Below are 13,402 nucleotides of genomic sequence, written 5' to 3' on the forward strand. Positions count from 1 at the left end.
GGAGGGGGGAAGGGGAGGGAGAGGGGTAGGGGGGGAGGGGGAGGGAGGGGGAGGGAGGGGGAGGGGAGGGGGAAGGGAGAGGGGGAGGGAGGGATGGAGGGGACGGGGGGGAGTTAGGGGGGAGGGGTGAGGGAGGGTGGAGGGAGTTGGGGAGGGAGGAGGAGTTTTAGGAGGGAGTGGGGGTGGAGGTGGGAAGGAGGGGGGAGGAAGGGGTTGAGGGCGGAAGGGGGACCTCCCCTTTTCCCAGTACCCCTCTTTCCCCCCACCACCAAGCCCCCTCCGCAACGATCTCTCTCCCCCAGACACACTCTCAGTGTCTTTTCACAAAATTTCCGGTCACTAAGCTTCCGGTCTTAAGCTCAGGGGTGACCGAGCTTTTGCGGTTGCAGCTCCTAGACTGTGGAACAGCATCCCTCTCCCCATCAGAACTGCCTCCTCCATCCACTCCTTTAAGTCCAGGCTCAAAACCTATTTCTACTCCCTCGCGTTTGAGGCTCATTGAGGAGGTGCTGTGAACTGTTTGCGTGCCACTGTATGTTTCATTTTTTTCCTTAGTACCTAATCAGATGTACAGCACTTTGGTCAACGTGGGTTGTTTTTAAATGTGCTATACAAATAAAATTGACTTGACTTGACCAAGTGCTTCTCATAAAAAAATGTAAATTTGTAAAGAGTAGACACCCAATAGCAGCTGCTTGTCCATTGTGACGTCACACGCTGTTCGCAACAATGTTGCACCCATCTCACAGGGGCATTGTGACATCACAAGCTGAAGACCTTCAATAAATCCGCACCACAGCGCCCTCTATAAATTAGGGGGGGGGGGGAGCGCTTTAAAACCTCTGTAACTTAAAAAACATGCGACCGAATTAAATAAAAAATAATTTTCCAGCAGATAACCGCGTGGTGATTAAGGTGGTGCAAAAATCGTGGCGCTACGGTTCACCGTTTTGACAAAATCAGAGAAACCGTTGTTACGTGCATACAAGGTCAAACCCCAAAAAAATACACAAGATCTGAGTTTTAATAGTATATAGATAGACTAGAACAAGTGTGCCCGTTCAATGCGGGCCCGTTGGGCCCGTCCCCACACCCCCCATTCTCTCCTCCCCCAGCCCCACTCTTACCGGTTTGGTGATGACAGATGTTGCGGTATTTGTGGAGGGGGGAGAGAGTGAGGGGGGAGGGGGGGGGGGATAGCGGGGAGATGTTCTCCCGGGTGTGGGAGAGAGGAGAGAAGCAAAGGGAGAGAGGAGAGGTGAGCCGGTGATCGCGGGCTTGCGCCGCTAACGGCGTCCATTGTTTTGGTGCGAGTGAGGAGATGCCGCGCATGCGTGTTGAGTACTGAGTGAGGAGATTCCGCGCATGCGTACTGAGCACTGCCTGACCGCAGCGCCCTCCTTCTGTCAAAACTTCGATAAATGAGGGGGGGCAGCACCTTTAGACCTCTGTAACTTAAAAAATATGCGTCCGAATTAAATAAAAATATCATTTTCCAGCAGCGAACCGCATGCTGATTAAGGCGGTTCAAAAATCGTGGCGCTACGGTTCACCGTTTTGCCGGAATTGCCTTCAGCCGACATCAGTGGAATATATATACAAACATCGCTTCAAGATCTGAGTTTTAGTAGTATACTAGAACAAGTGTGCCCGTTCAATGCGGGCCCGTTGGGCCCGTCCCCACTCCCCCCATTCTCTCCTCCCCCAGCCCCAAGACTAGCACAAGTGTGCCCGTTGGGCCCGTCCTCGTAGGGTTTCCATTGTAACTGGGAGGGGAGTGGGGGGGAGGGAAGGGGGAGGGAGGGAGGAGGGAAGTGGGGAGGGGAGGGGGAGGGTTGGTGGGTGGGTAGGGGGGAAGGGGGGGAAGGGGGGAGGGAGATGGGAGGGAGGGGGTAGGGGGGAGGGAGGGGGGAGGGAGCGGGACCTCCCCTTTTCCCAGTACCCCTCTTTCCCCGTTGGGCCCGTCCTCGTAGGGTTTCCATTGTAACCGGGAGGAGGGGAGGGAGGGAGGAGGGAGGTGTGGAGGGAGGAGGGGAGGGGGAGGGAGGGGAGGGGGGAAGGGGGGGGAGTGGGGAAGGTGGGGGAGGGTGGAGAGAGATTGGAGGGAGGGAGGGGGACCTCCCCTTTTCCCAGTACCCCTCTTTCCCCGTTGGGCCCGTCCTCTTAGGGTTTTCATTGTAACCGGGAGGAGGGGAGGGAGGGAAGGGGGATGGAGGGAGGAGGGAGGTGTGGAGGGAGGAGGGGAGGGTGAGGGAGGGGGGAGAGGAGGGGGAGGGGAGGGGGAGGGGAGGGTGGAAGGGGGGGTGGGGGAGAGAGAGGGGAGGGAGGGGGTAGGGGGGGTGGGGGAGGGATGTGGGAGGGAGGGGGGGATGTGAGGGGTTGAAGGGGGGAGGGAGGGGGACCTCCCCTTTTCCCAGTACCCCTCTTTCCCCGTTGGGCCCGTCCCCGTAGGGTTTCCATTGTAACCGGAAGGGGTGGAGGGAGGGTGGAATGAGGTGGGACGGGGAGAGGGATGGAAGGGTGGAGGGAGGAGGGAGGGGGGAGGGATGGAGGGAAGGAGGGATGGGGGGGAGTTAGGGGTGGAGGGGTGAGGGAGGGATGGGGAGGAGGGGGGGAGGGATTGGGGATGGAGGTTGGAAGGAGGGGGGAGGAAGGGGTTGAGTGGGGAAGGGGGACCTCCCCTTTTCCCAGTACCCCTCTTTCCCCCACCATCAAGCCCCCTCCGCAACGACCCCTGTTGTCCCTCTCCCAGTCCCCATTCTCAGACCCCCCCCCATTCTCTCTCTCCCCCAGACACACTCTAAATGCTTTTTTCGAAAGACCTGCCCCGGTGGCCCACGAGCATAGGGGCCCCATGCTGTTCTGTGTATGTTAAGTGACTCGCAATAACAATAAACGCTACTTTAAAACAAATAGTGCTTTTCTTGCAACATTCCCGGTGACTAAGTGCTTCTCACGGCGATATGTAAGCTCTCTCCGCGATATATAAGTGCTCTTCGCAACAATGTCACACAAGCTGAAGACCTTGAAAAAAAAGGTCAGAAATAAAAAAATGTAAATTTAAAACCTCTGTAAATAGTAGACACCCAATAGCAGCAGCTTGTCGATTGTGGAGGAGGGGAGGGGGGGGGGAGGGGAGGGGGAGGGGGGGAGGGGGAAGGGGGAGGGGGGAAGGGGGAGGGAGGGGGACCTCCCCTTTTCCCAGTACCCCTCTTTCCCCGTTGGGCCCATCCTCGTAGGGTTTCCATTGTAACCGGGAGGGGAGTGGGGGGGAGGGAAGGGAGGAGGGAGTTGTGGAGGGTGGGAGGGGAGGGGGAAGGGGGGGAGGGGGGAAGGGGGGGAGGGGGAAGGGGGAGGGGAGGGAAGGGAGGGGGGAGGGGAGAGGGGAGGGAGGGGGAGTGGAGGGAGGGGGACCTCCCCTTTTCCCAGTACCCCTCTTTCCCCGTTGGGCCCGTCCCCGTAGGGTTTCCATTGTAACTGGGAGGCGGGGAGGGAGGGGGAAGGGAGGGAGGAGGGGAGGGGGATGGAGGGGGGGAGGAGAGGGGGGAAGGGGTGGGAGGGGAGGGGGGAAGGTGTGGGAGGGGAGGGGGGAAGGAGGGAGTTGGAGGGAGGGGGAAGGGAGGGGGAGGGGAGGGGGAAGGGGGGAGGGAGGGGGACCACCCGTTTTCCCAGTACCCCTCTTTCCCCGTTGGGCCCGTCCCCGAGGGGTGAGGGAGGTGGGGAGGGAGGAGGGGAGGGGGAGGGGGAGGGGAGGGGGGAAGGGGGGAGGGAGGGGGGTAGGGGGAGGGGGGAGGGGGGAAGGGGGAGGGAGGGGGGAAGGGGGAGGGAGGGGGACCTCCCCTTTTCCCAGTACCCCTCTTTCCCCGTTGGGCCCGTCCTCGTAGGGTTTCCATTGTAACCGGGAGGGGAGTGGGGGGGAGGGAAGGGAGGAGGGAGTTGTGGAGGGGGGGAGGGGAGGGGGGGAGGGGGAAGGGGGAGGGAGGGGGGAGGGATGGGGACCTCCCCTTTTCCCAGTACCCCTCTTTCCCCATTGGGCCCGTCCTCATAGGGTTTCCATTGTAACCGGGAGGAGGGGAGGGAGGGAAGGGGGAGGGAGAGAGGAGGGAGGTGTGGAGGGAGGAGGGGAGGGGGAGGGGGGGAAGGGGGGAGGGGAGGGAGAGGGGTAGGGGGGGAGAGGGAGGGGGAGGGGAGGGGGAAGGGGGAGGGAGGGGGACCTCCCCTTTTCCCAGTACCCCTCTTTCCCCATTGGCCCGTCCTCGTAGGGTTTCCATTGTAACCGGGAGGAGGGGAGGGAGGGAAGGGGGGAGGAGGGAGGTGTGGAGGGAGGAGGGGAGGAGGGGAGGGGGAGGGAGGGGGGAGGGGGGAAGGTGGGAGGGAGAGGGGTAGGGAGGGAGGGGTGGAGGGGAAGCGGGAGGGAGGGGGACCTCCCTTTTTCCCAGTACCCCTCTTTCCCCGTTGGGCCCGTCCTCGTAGGGTTTCCATTGTAACTGGGAGGGGAGGGAGGGAAGGGGGAGGGAGGGAGGGAGGAGGGAGGTGTGGAGGGAGGAGGGGAGGGGGAGGGAGGGGAGGGGGGTGGAGGGGGGAAGGGGGGGAGGGAGAGGAGGGAGGTGGGTAGGGGGTGAGTGGGAGGGAGGGGGAACGGGGAGGGAGGGGGACCTCCCCTTTTCCCAGTACCCCTCTTTCCTCGTTGGGCCCGTCCCCGTAGGATTTCCATTGTAACCGGGAGGGGGGAGGGAAGGTGGAAGGAGGGGGGCGGGGGAGAGGGATGGAAGGGAGGGGGGAGGGATTGGGGGAGGGAGGGATGGAGGGAAGGAGGGAGGGGGGGGAGTTATGGGGGAGGGGTGAGGGAGGTGGGGAGGGAGGGGGGAGGGAGTTGGTGAGGGAGGGGGAGGAGGGGGTAGGGAGTGGGGATGGAGGTGGGAAGGAGGGGGGATGAAGGGGTTGAGGGGGGAAGGGGGACCTCCCCTTTTCCCAGTACCCCTCTTTCCCCCACCACCAAGCCCCCTCCGCAACGACCCCTGTTGTCCCCCTCCCCAGTCCCCCTTCATGGATGGGGGACCGAGCTCAGGGGTTACCGAGCTTTTGCGGTTGCAGCTCCTAGACTGTGGAACAGCATCCCTCTCCCCATCAGAACTGCCCCCTCCATTCACTCCTTTAAGTCCAGGCTCAAAACCTATTTCTACTCCCTAGCGTTTGAGGCTCATTGAGGAGGTACTGTGAACTGTTTGCCTGCCACTGTATATTTCATTTTTTTCCTTAGTACCTAATCAGATGTACAGCACTTTGGTCAACGTGGGTTGTTTTTAAATGTGCTATACAAATAAAATTGACTTGACTTGACTTGACCAAGTGCTTCTCACGGCGATCTGTATTCGCAACAATGTATCACCCATCTCACAGGGGCATTGTGACATCATAATCTGAAGACCTTCAATAAATCCGCACCACAGCGCCTGTATTCGCAACAATGTATCCCCCATCTCACAGGGGCATTGTGACATCATAATCTGAAGACCTTCAATAAATCCGCACCACAGCGCCCCCTATAATTTAGGGGGGTGGGGAGCGCTTTAAAACCTCTGTAACTTAAAAAACATGCGACCGAATTAAATAAAAAACAATTTTGCAGCAGATAACCGCGTGGTGATTAAGGCGGTGCAAAAATCGTGGCGCTACGGTTCACCGTTTTGACGAAATCAGAGAAACCGCTGTTACGCGCATATATATATATATAACACAAGATCTGAGTTTTAGTAGTATACTAGACCAAGTGGGCCCGTTGGGCCCGTCCTCGTAGGGTTTCCATTGTAACCGGGAGGCGGGGAGGGAGGGGGGAGGGAGGGGGGAGGGGGACCACCTGTTTTCCCAGTACCCCTCTTTCCCCGTTGTGGGATGGGAGGGGGGAGGGGAGGGGAGGGGGAGGGAGAGGGGAGGGAGGGGGTAGGGGGGAGGGAGGGGGGAGGGAGGGGAGGGAGGGGAGGGGGAAGGGGGGAGGGAAGGGGGGGAGGGAAGGGGGGGAGGGAGGAAGACCTCCCCTTTTCCCAGTACCCCTCTTTCCCCGTTGTGCCCGTCCTTGTAGGGTTTCCATTGTAACCGGGAGGCGGGGAGGGAGGGGGGAGGGAGGGAGGAGTGGAGGGAGGAGGGGAGGGGGAGGGAGGGGGGAGGGGAGGGGGAGGAGAGGGGGGAAAGGGGGAGGGAGAGGGGAGGGAAGGGGGTAGGGGTGGAGGGGGGAGGGGGACCACCTGTTTTCCCAGTACCCCTCTTTCCCCGTTGTTCCCGTCCTCGTAGGGTTTCCATTGTAACCGGGAGGCGGGGAGGGAGGGGGAGGGAGGGAGGAGGGAGGTGTGGAGGGAGCAGGGGAGGGAATGGGGGGGAGGGGAGGGGGGAAGGGGGGGAAGGGGGGAGGTGGAGGGAGGGGGGAGGGAGGGGGGAGGATGGGGGAACTCCCCTTTTCCCAGTACCCCTCTTTCCCCGTTGGGCCCGTCCTCGTAGGGTTTCCATTGTAACCGGGAGGAGGGGAGGGAGGGAAGGGGGAGGGAGGGAAGGGAGGGAAGGGGGAGGGAGGGAGGAGGGAGGTGTGGAGGGGGGAGGGAGGGGGGGAGGGGAGGGGGGAGGGGAGGGGGGAAGGGGGGGAGGGGGGAGTGAGGGAGTAGGGGTGAGGGGGAGGGAGGGGGGAGGGAGGGGGGAGGGAGGGGGAGAGGGGAGGGGGGGGTAGGGGGGGAGGGAGGGGGGATGGTAGGGGGAAGGGGGGAGGGAGGGGCTCTCCCCTTTTCCCAGTACCACTCTTTCCCCGTTGGGCCCGTCCTCGTAGGGATTCCATTGTAACCGGGAGGAGGGGAGGGAGGGAAGGGGGAGGGAGGGAGGAGGGAGGAGGGGAGGGAGGGGGAAAGGGAGGGGGGAAGGGGAGGGCGGAAAGGGGGGGAGGGGGGAAAGGGGGGAGGGGGGAAGGGGGGAGGGGGGAGGGAGAGGGGGAGGGGGGAGGTAGGGGAGGGGGAGGGAGGGAGGAGGGAGGGGGGAAGGGGAGGGCAGAAAGGGGGGGAGGGGGGAAAGGGGGGAGGGGGAAGGGGGGAGGGGGAGGGAGGGGGAGGTAGGGGAGGGGAGGGGGGAAGGGGGAGGGAGGGGCACAGGGGCATTGTGACGTCACACGCTGAAACCGGGAGGAGGGGAGGGAGGGAAGGGGGAGGGAGGGAGGAGGGAGGAGGGGAGGGAGGGGGAAGGGAGGGGGGAAGGGGAGGGCGGAAAGGGGGGGAGGGGGGAGGGAGAGGGGAAGGGGGGGAGGGGGGAGGTAGGGGAGGGGGAGGGAGGGAGGAGGGAGGAGGGGAGGGAGGGGGGAAGGGGATGGCGGAAAGGGGGGGAGGGGGGAGGGGGGAGGGAGAGGGGTAGGGGGAGGGAGGGGGGAGGTAGGGGAGGGGGAGGGGGGAAGGGGGAGGGAGGGGCACAGGGGCATTGTGACGTCACACGCTGAATACCACGGGGGGGGAAGGGGGGGTCTGCTCGAGTTCATCTCACAGGGGCATTGTGACATCACAATGAAGAATAAATCCGCACCGCAGCGCCCCCCTTCTGTCAAAACTTCGATAAATCAGGGGGGGCAGCACTTTTAAACCTCTGTCCGAATTAAATAAAAATATCATTTTCCAGCAGCGAACCGCATGCTGATTGAGGCGGTACAAAATCGTGGCGCTACGGTTCACCGTTTTGCCGGAATTGCCGTATTCAGCCGACATCAGTGTAATATATATATATATATTTTCAAGATCTGAGTTTTAGTAGTATATAGATAGATAGATAGATAGATAGACTAGAAAAGATGGCCCGTTGGGCCCATCCCCACACACCCCATTCTCTCCTCCCCCAGCCCCGCTCTTACTCTCGAAGTGTGCCCGTTGGGCCCGTCCTCCTGATCTGTGTATGTCAAGTGACCACTATAGCCTTCTTTTTTTTTTTTTTTTCCTGATCAGATGTGCAGCACTTTGGTCAACATGGGTTGTTTTTAAATGTGCTATACAAATATAATTGACTTGACTTGACTTGCAATAACAAAACAATCAGTGCTTTTCTGGAAACTTTTCAAAACAATGTAGCCGTTTGACTTGACTTGACTTGCAATAACAAAAAAGACTACCCAACACCCCCCATTCTATCCTCCCCCAGCCCCACTCTTACTCTCCAAGTGTGCCCGTTGGGCCCGTCCTCCTGATCTGTGTATGTCAAGTGACCACTATAGCCTTCTTTTTTTTTTTTTTCCTAATCAGATGTGCAGCACTTTGGTCAAGGTGGGTTGTTTTTAAATGTGCTATACAAATAAAACTGACTTGACTTGACTTGACTTGACTTGCAATAACAAAAAAGACTACTTGGAAGCTTTTCGAAACAATGTAGCCGTCACAAGCTGAAAACTAAATCCTTTTCTGGAAACTTTCGAAACAAATGTAGCCGTCACAAGCCACAAGCTGAAAACTAAATCTGCACCGCAGCGCCCCCCTGAAAAAGGGGGGGGGCAGCGCTTTAAAACCTCTGTAACTTAAAAAACACGCGACCAAATTAAATGAAAATATCACGGCCGAGCGAGCGCGAGATTGGCGATTGAGGCGGTGTGAAAACCGTCGTGCTACGGTCGGCCGTTTTGCTGCAATCGCTGTTACGTATAAATATACGGTATATTCAGGTCAAACCCAAAAAAATATATAAACAAGATCTGAGTTTTAATAGTATACTAGAACAAGTGTGCCCGTTGGGCCCGTCCTCGTAGGGTTTCCATTGTAACCGGGAGGGGAGTGGGGGTAGGGAAGGGGGAGGGAGGGAGTAGGGAGGTGTGGAGGGGGGAGGGGAGGGGGAGGGAGGGGGGGAGGGGAGGGGGGAAGGGAGGGAGGGAGAGGGGAGGGAAGGGGGTAGGGGGGAGGGGGAGGGAGGGGAGGGGGGAAGGGGAGGGAGGGGGGAAGGGGAGGGGGAGGGAGGGGGGAGGGAGAAGGGAGTGAGGGGGGAGGGAGGGGGACCTCCCCTTTTCCCAGTACCCCTCTTTCCCCATTGGGCCCGTGCTCGTAGGGTTTCCATTGTAACCGGGAGGAGGGGAGGGAGGGGAGGGGGAGGGAGGGAGGAGGGAGGTGTGGAGGGAGGAGGGGAGGGGAGGGGGAGGGGAGGGGGGAAGGGGGGAGGAGGGAGGGAGAGGGGAGGGAGGGGGGTAGGGGGGAGGTAAGGGGGAGTGAGGGGGGAGGGAGGGGGGAGGGAGGGAGGGAGGGGGATCTCCCCTTTTCCCAGTACCCCTCTTTCCCCGTTGGGCCCGTCCTCGTAGGGTTTCCATTGTAACCGGGAGGAGGGGAGGGAGGGAAGGGGGAGGGAGGGAGGAGGGGGGAGGGAGGGGAGGGGGGAAGGGGGGAGTGAAGGGGTAGGGGGAGGGAGGGGGAGAGGGGAGGGGGGGGTAGGGGGGAGGGGGGAGGGAGGGGGAAGGGGGGAGGGAGGGGGATCTCCCCTTTTCCCAGTACCCCTCTTTCCCCGTTGGGCCCGTCCCTGTAGGGTTTCCATTGTAACCGGGAGGGGTGGAGGGATGGTGGAAGGAGGGGGGAGGGGGAGAGGGATGGAATGGTGGAGGGAGGGGGGAGGGAGTGGGGGAGGGTGGGATGGAGGGAAGGAGGGAGGGGGGGAGTTAGGGGCTGAGTGGTGATGGAGGTTGGGATTGAGGGGGGAGGGAGGGGGGGAGGGAGTGGGGATGGAGGTGGGAAGGAGGGGGGAGGAAGGGGTTGATGGGGGAAGTGGGACCTCCCCTTTTCCCAGTACCCCTCTTTCCCCCACCACCAAGCCCCCTCCGCAACGACCCCTGTTGTCCCCAGTCCCCATTCACAGACCCCCCCCCCATTCTCTCTCTCCCCATACACACTCTCAGTGCTTTTTTCGAAACACTTGCCCCGGTGGCCCACGAGCATATGGGCCCAATGCTGATCTGTGTATGTTAAGTGACTTGCAATAAAAAAATATACTTTAAAAAGAGATAAGTGCTTTTTAAGTGCTTGTTTTGAAACATTCGCGGTCACATAGTGCTTCTCACTGTAGCACCCATCTCAAGTGTGCCCGTTGGGCCCGTACTCGTAGGGTTTCCATTGTAACCGGGAGGAGGGGAGGGAGGGAAGGGGGAGAGAGAGAGGTGTGGAGGGAGGAGGGGAGGGGGAGGGAGGGGGTAGGGGAGGGGAAGGGGGGAAGGGGAGGGGGGGAAGGGGGGAGGGAGAGAGGGGGAGGGGGAGGGAGAGAGGGGGAGGGGGAGGGAGGGGGGAGGGGAAGGGCGGAGGGAGGGGGACCTCCCCTTTTCCCAGTACCCCTCTTTCCCCATTGTGCCCGTCCTCGTAGGGTTTACATTGTAACCGGGAGAAGGGGAGGGAGGGAAGGGGGAGGGGGGGGAGGAGGGAGGTGTGGAGGGAGGAGGGGAGGGGGAAGGGGGAAGGGGAGTGGGGGGAGGGAAGGGGGAGGGAGGGGGGAGGGGAGGGGAGGGTGGAAGGGGAGGGCGGAAAGGGGGGGAGGGGGAAAGGGGGGAGGGGGGAGGGAGAGAGGGGGAGGGTGGAAAGAGCATCCCTCTCCCCATCAGAACTGCCCCCTCCATCGACTCCTTTAAGTCCAGGCTCAAAACCTATTTCTACTCCCTAGCGTTTGAGGCTCATTGAGGAGGCGCTGTGAACTGTTTGCGTGCCACTGTATGTTTCATTTTTTCCTTAGTACCTAATCAGATGTACAGCACTTTGGTCAACGTGGGTTGTTTTTAAATGTGCTATACAAATAAAATGGACTTGACTTGACAGCTCTTCGCAACAATGTAGCACAGGGGCATTGTGACGTCACACGCTGAATACCGCTGGGGGGGGGGGAAGGGGGGTCAGCTCGAGTCCATCTCACAGGGGCATTGTGACATCACAATCCGCACCGCAGCGCCCCCCTTCTGTCAAAACTTCGATAAATCAGGGGGGGGCAGCACTTTTAAACCTCTGTAACTTAAAAAAAATGCGTCCGAATTAAATAAAAATATCATTTTCCAGCAGCGAACCGCATGCTGATTAAGGCGGTACAAAAATCGTGGCGCTACGGTTCACCGTTTTGCCGGAATTGCCGTATTCAGCCGACATCAGTGTTATATATATATATAACACAAGATCTGAGTTTTAGTAGTATATAGATAGATAGATAGATAGATAGATAGATAGATAGATAGATAGATAGATAGATAGATAGATAGATAGATAGATAGATATACACACATACACATATACACATACATATACACACACCTACACACACACATATACACACACACACACATATACACACACACATACACACATATACACACACACACACACACGCACGCACACACACACACACACACACACACACACACACACACACACACATTAAAAAACAAACAAACAATAATAACAGTATCAGTCTATGTTCAGAGCTTATTTGAGGTTGTTGTGCTTAATAGCCTAATGGCTGTAGGGAAGAAGTTGTGGGGCGGAAGCAGAACTACGGGACACAGAGCAGATGTGGGTGAGGAATTCAGGGATCTCTTTTGACAAGGCGAGAGAGCAGCGAGAACTCCCATTCAACATGGGGTCCATAAGATGGCACTTCACTTAGGGTTGCCAACTATCCCGTATTAGCCAGGACACCCGTGCCTGTGTCCCAAATTAGGCCCTGGGGGGGTGCCGTTGGCCCGGACACTGTAGGCCCGAACGCTGTAGGCCTGGACACTGTAGGCTCGGGAGCCTCTTGCTGTAGGCCCGGACACTGTAGGCTCGGGAGCCTCTCGCTGTAGGCCTGGACACTGTAGGCCCCGACAGTGTAGGCCCCCATTGGTGGAGCGGGAGCACGTGGCCGCTGGCTGGGTGAGGTCACGTGGGGCGCGGGGCGGTGACGTTACCCTTTGTCCCCTATTTGGGAGTGAGGAAGTTGGCAACCCTACCTTCACTAGAGTCTCAGACTAGACGTCAATCTCCGAAATGCTTCGCTAAAGGTTATGGGGGTGAAGGCAGGAGAATGGGGCTGAGAGGGAAAGATAGGTCAGCCATAATAATAATAATAACAAACATTTATTTTATATAGCGCTTTTCCAAATGCTCAAAGACGCTTTACAAAAACAGTCATGATATAAAAACAAACAGACGAACTGTCCTGACGGAGAAGCGGCGAACAAATAGCGCCAGCGTCCTCTCACGTCAGGGTCCGGCAGTAAACAATAAAGAACACAAGACACACAATTACAATTTAATTTATTTATTTTTTTAACAAAGTTTTTTTTCTGATTTTTATTAATACAGCTTTGATAATTCAATGCATGAACACATTAATGCTGATAAGTATCCCCCCACCCACCACCCCCCACCCGCAATACCATTCAATATACTAAACATTTTTTAAAAATCAGCTGATTCCCTACCAGTATACCTAATCTTCTCCAATTTAATAAAATATAACATATCCCTAATCCACTGTGCAAATGTTGGAGGGTTACAATCTTTCCATCTGATCAAGATTTGTCGTCTGGCCACCATCGTGGCTAAAGTCAAAAGATTTTGTTTATTATTATTTAATGCAAGATTTTGTGTTACCACACCGAATAAAGCAAGGGGGCTGATGGTTCCAAAGATTCATTGGTAGTTTGGGAGAGCATATTAAATATTAATTGCCAAAAATTAGATAACTTAGGACAATCCCAAAACATGTGAATTAAAGTGGCTTGGTTCTGCCTGCAACGGTCACACGTGGAGTCTATATTGGGTGTAAATTGGGCCAGCTTAGCTTTGGTCCAGTGCAATCGGTGGAAAATCTTAAACTGCATAACAGTATGCTTCATGCATATCGAAGATGTGTATATACCCCCAATCATCTTTGACCAGATAAAGTCTGAAATTGTCATGCCCAGAATTACAATTTTAACACAAACAGCCATCACAGTGATTGCTCCAGGCACACCCTCACTGTGATGGAAGGCAAAGAAAAGTCTTATCTCCTCCTCATTCTTCTCCCGTGGTGCCACGAGACGATCGAGGCTCCCGACTTTTGAAGCCCCCACCAGGCGATGGAAAGTCCCAGGGCCGAGCCGAGCAGGCCGATGAAGGTCCTGAGCCCCCACCGGGTGATGGAAAGTGCCGCGGCCAGGCCACGCAGTGCGATGAAGGTCCTGCGAGCAGGTCGATCAAACCTTGCGCTCTGGGGCAGTCGAAGCTGCTACGGCTGGAGCTCCCGAAAACTGGTCGCCAGCCAGGGACCTGCGAACTCCCGATGTTGCGGTCTGCAGGGCCCACGGACAAAGCCTCCGAGATGGTAAGTCCAGGCCCTGCGACCGGAGTCTTCAAGGTCGATCCCAGCTGGAGGCCGCCGACTCCACGGTGTTAGACCGCAGCGCGAACGGAGATACGAC

The 13,402-nt window shown here is 58.0% G+C and overlaps 1 protein-coding gene across 1 annotated transcript in view; it reads left to right on the forward strand.

Annotated features, from left to right (window-relative positions):
- LOC144601581 (uncharacterized) overlaps positions 1 to 13,402 on the forward strand; it is a 60,204-nt gene that overhangs the window by 32,627 nt on the left and 14,175 nt on the right. The window lies entirely within an intron of this gene.

Source organism: Rhinoraja longicauda, chromosome 17, assembly GCF_053455715.1.
Source record: "Rhinoraja longicauda isolate Sanriku21f chromosome 17, sRhiLon1.1, whole genome shotgun sequence".
In the NCBI taxonomy this organism is placed as follows: Eukaryota; Metazoa; Chordata; class Chondrichthyes; order Rajiformes; family Arhynchobatidae; genus Rhinoraja; species Rhinoraja longicauda.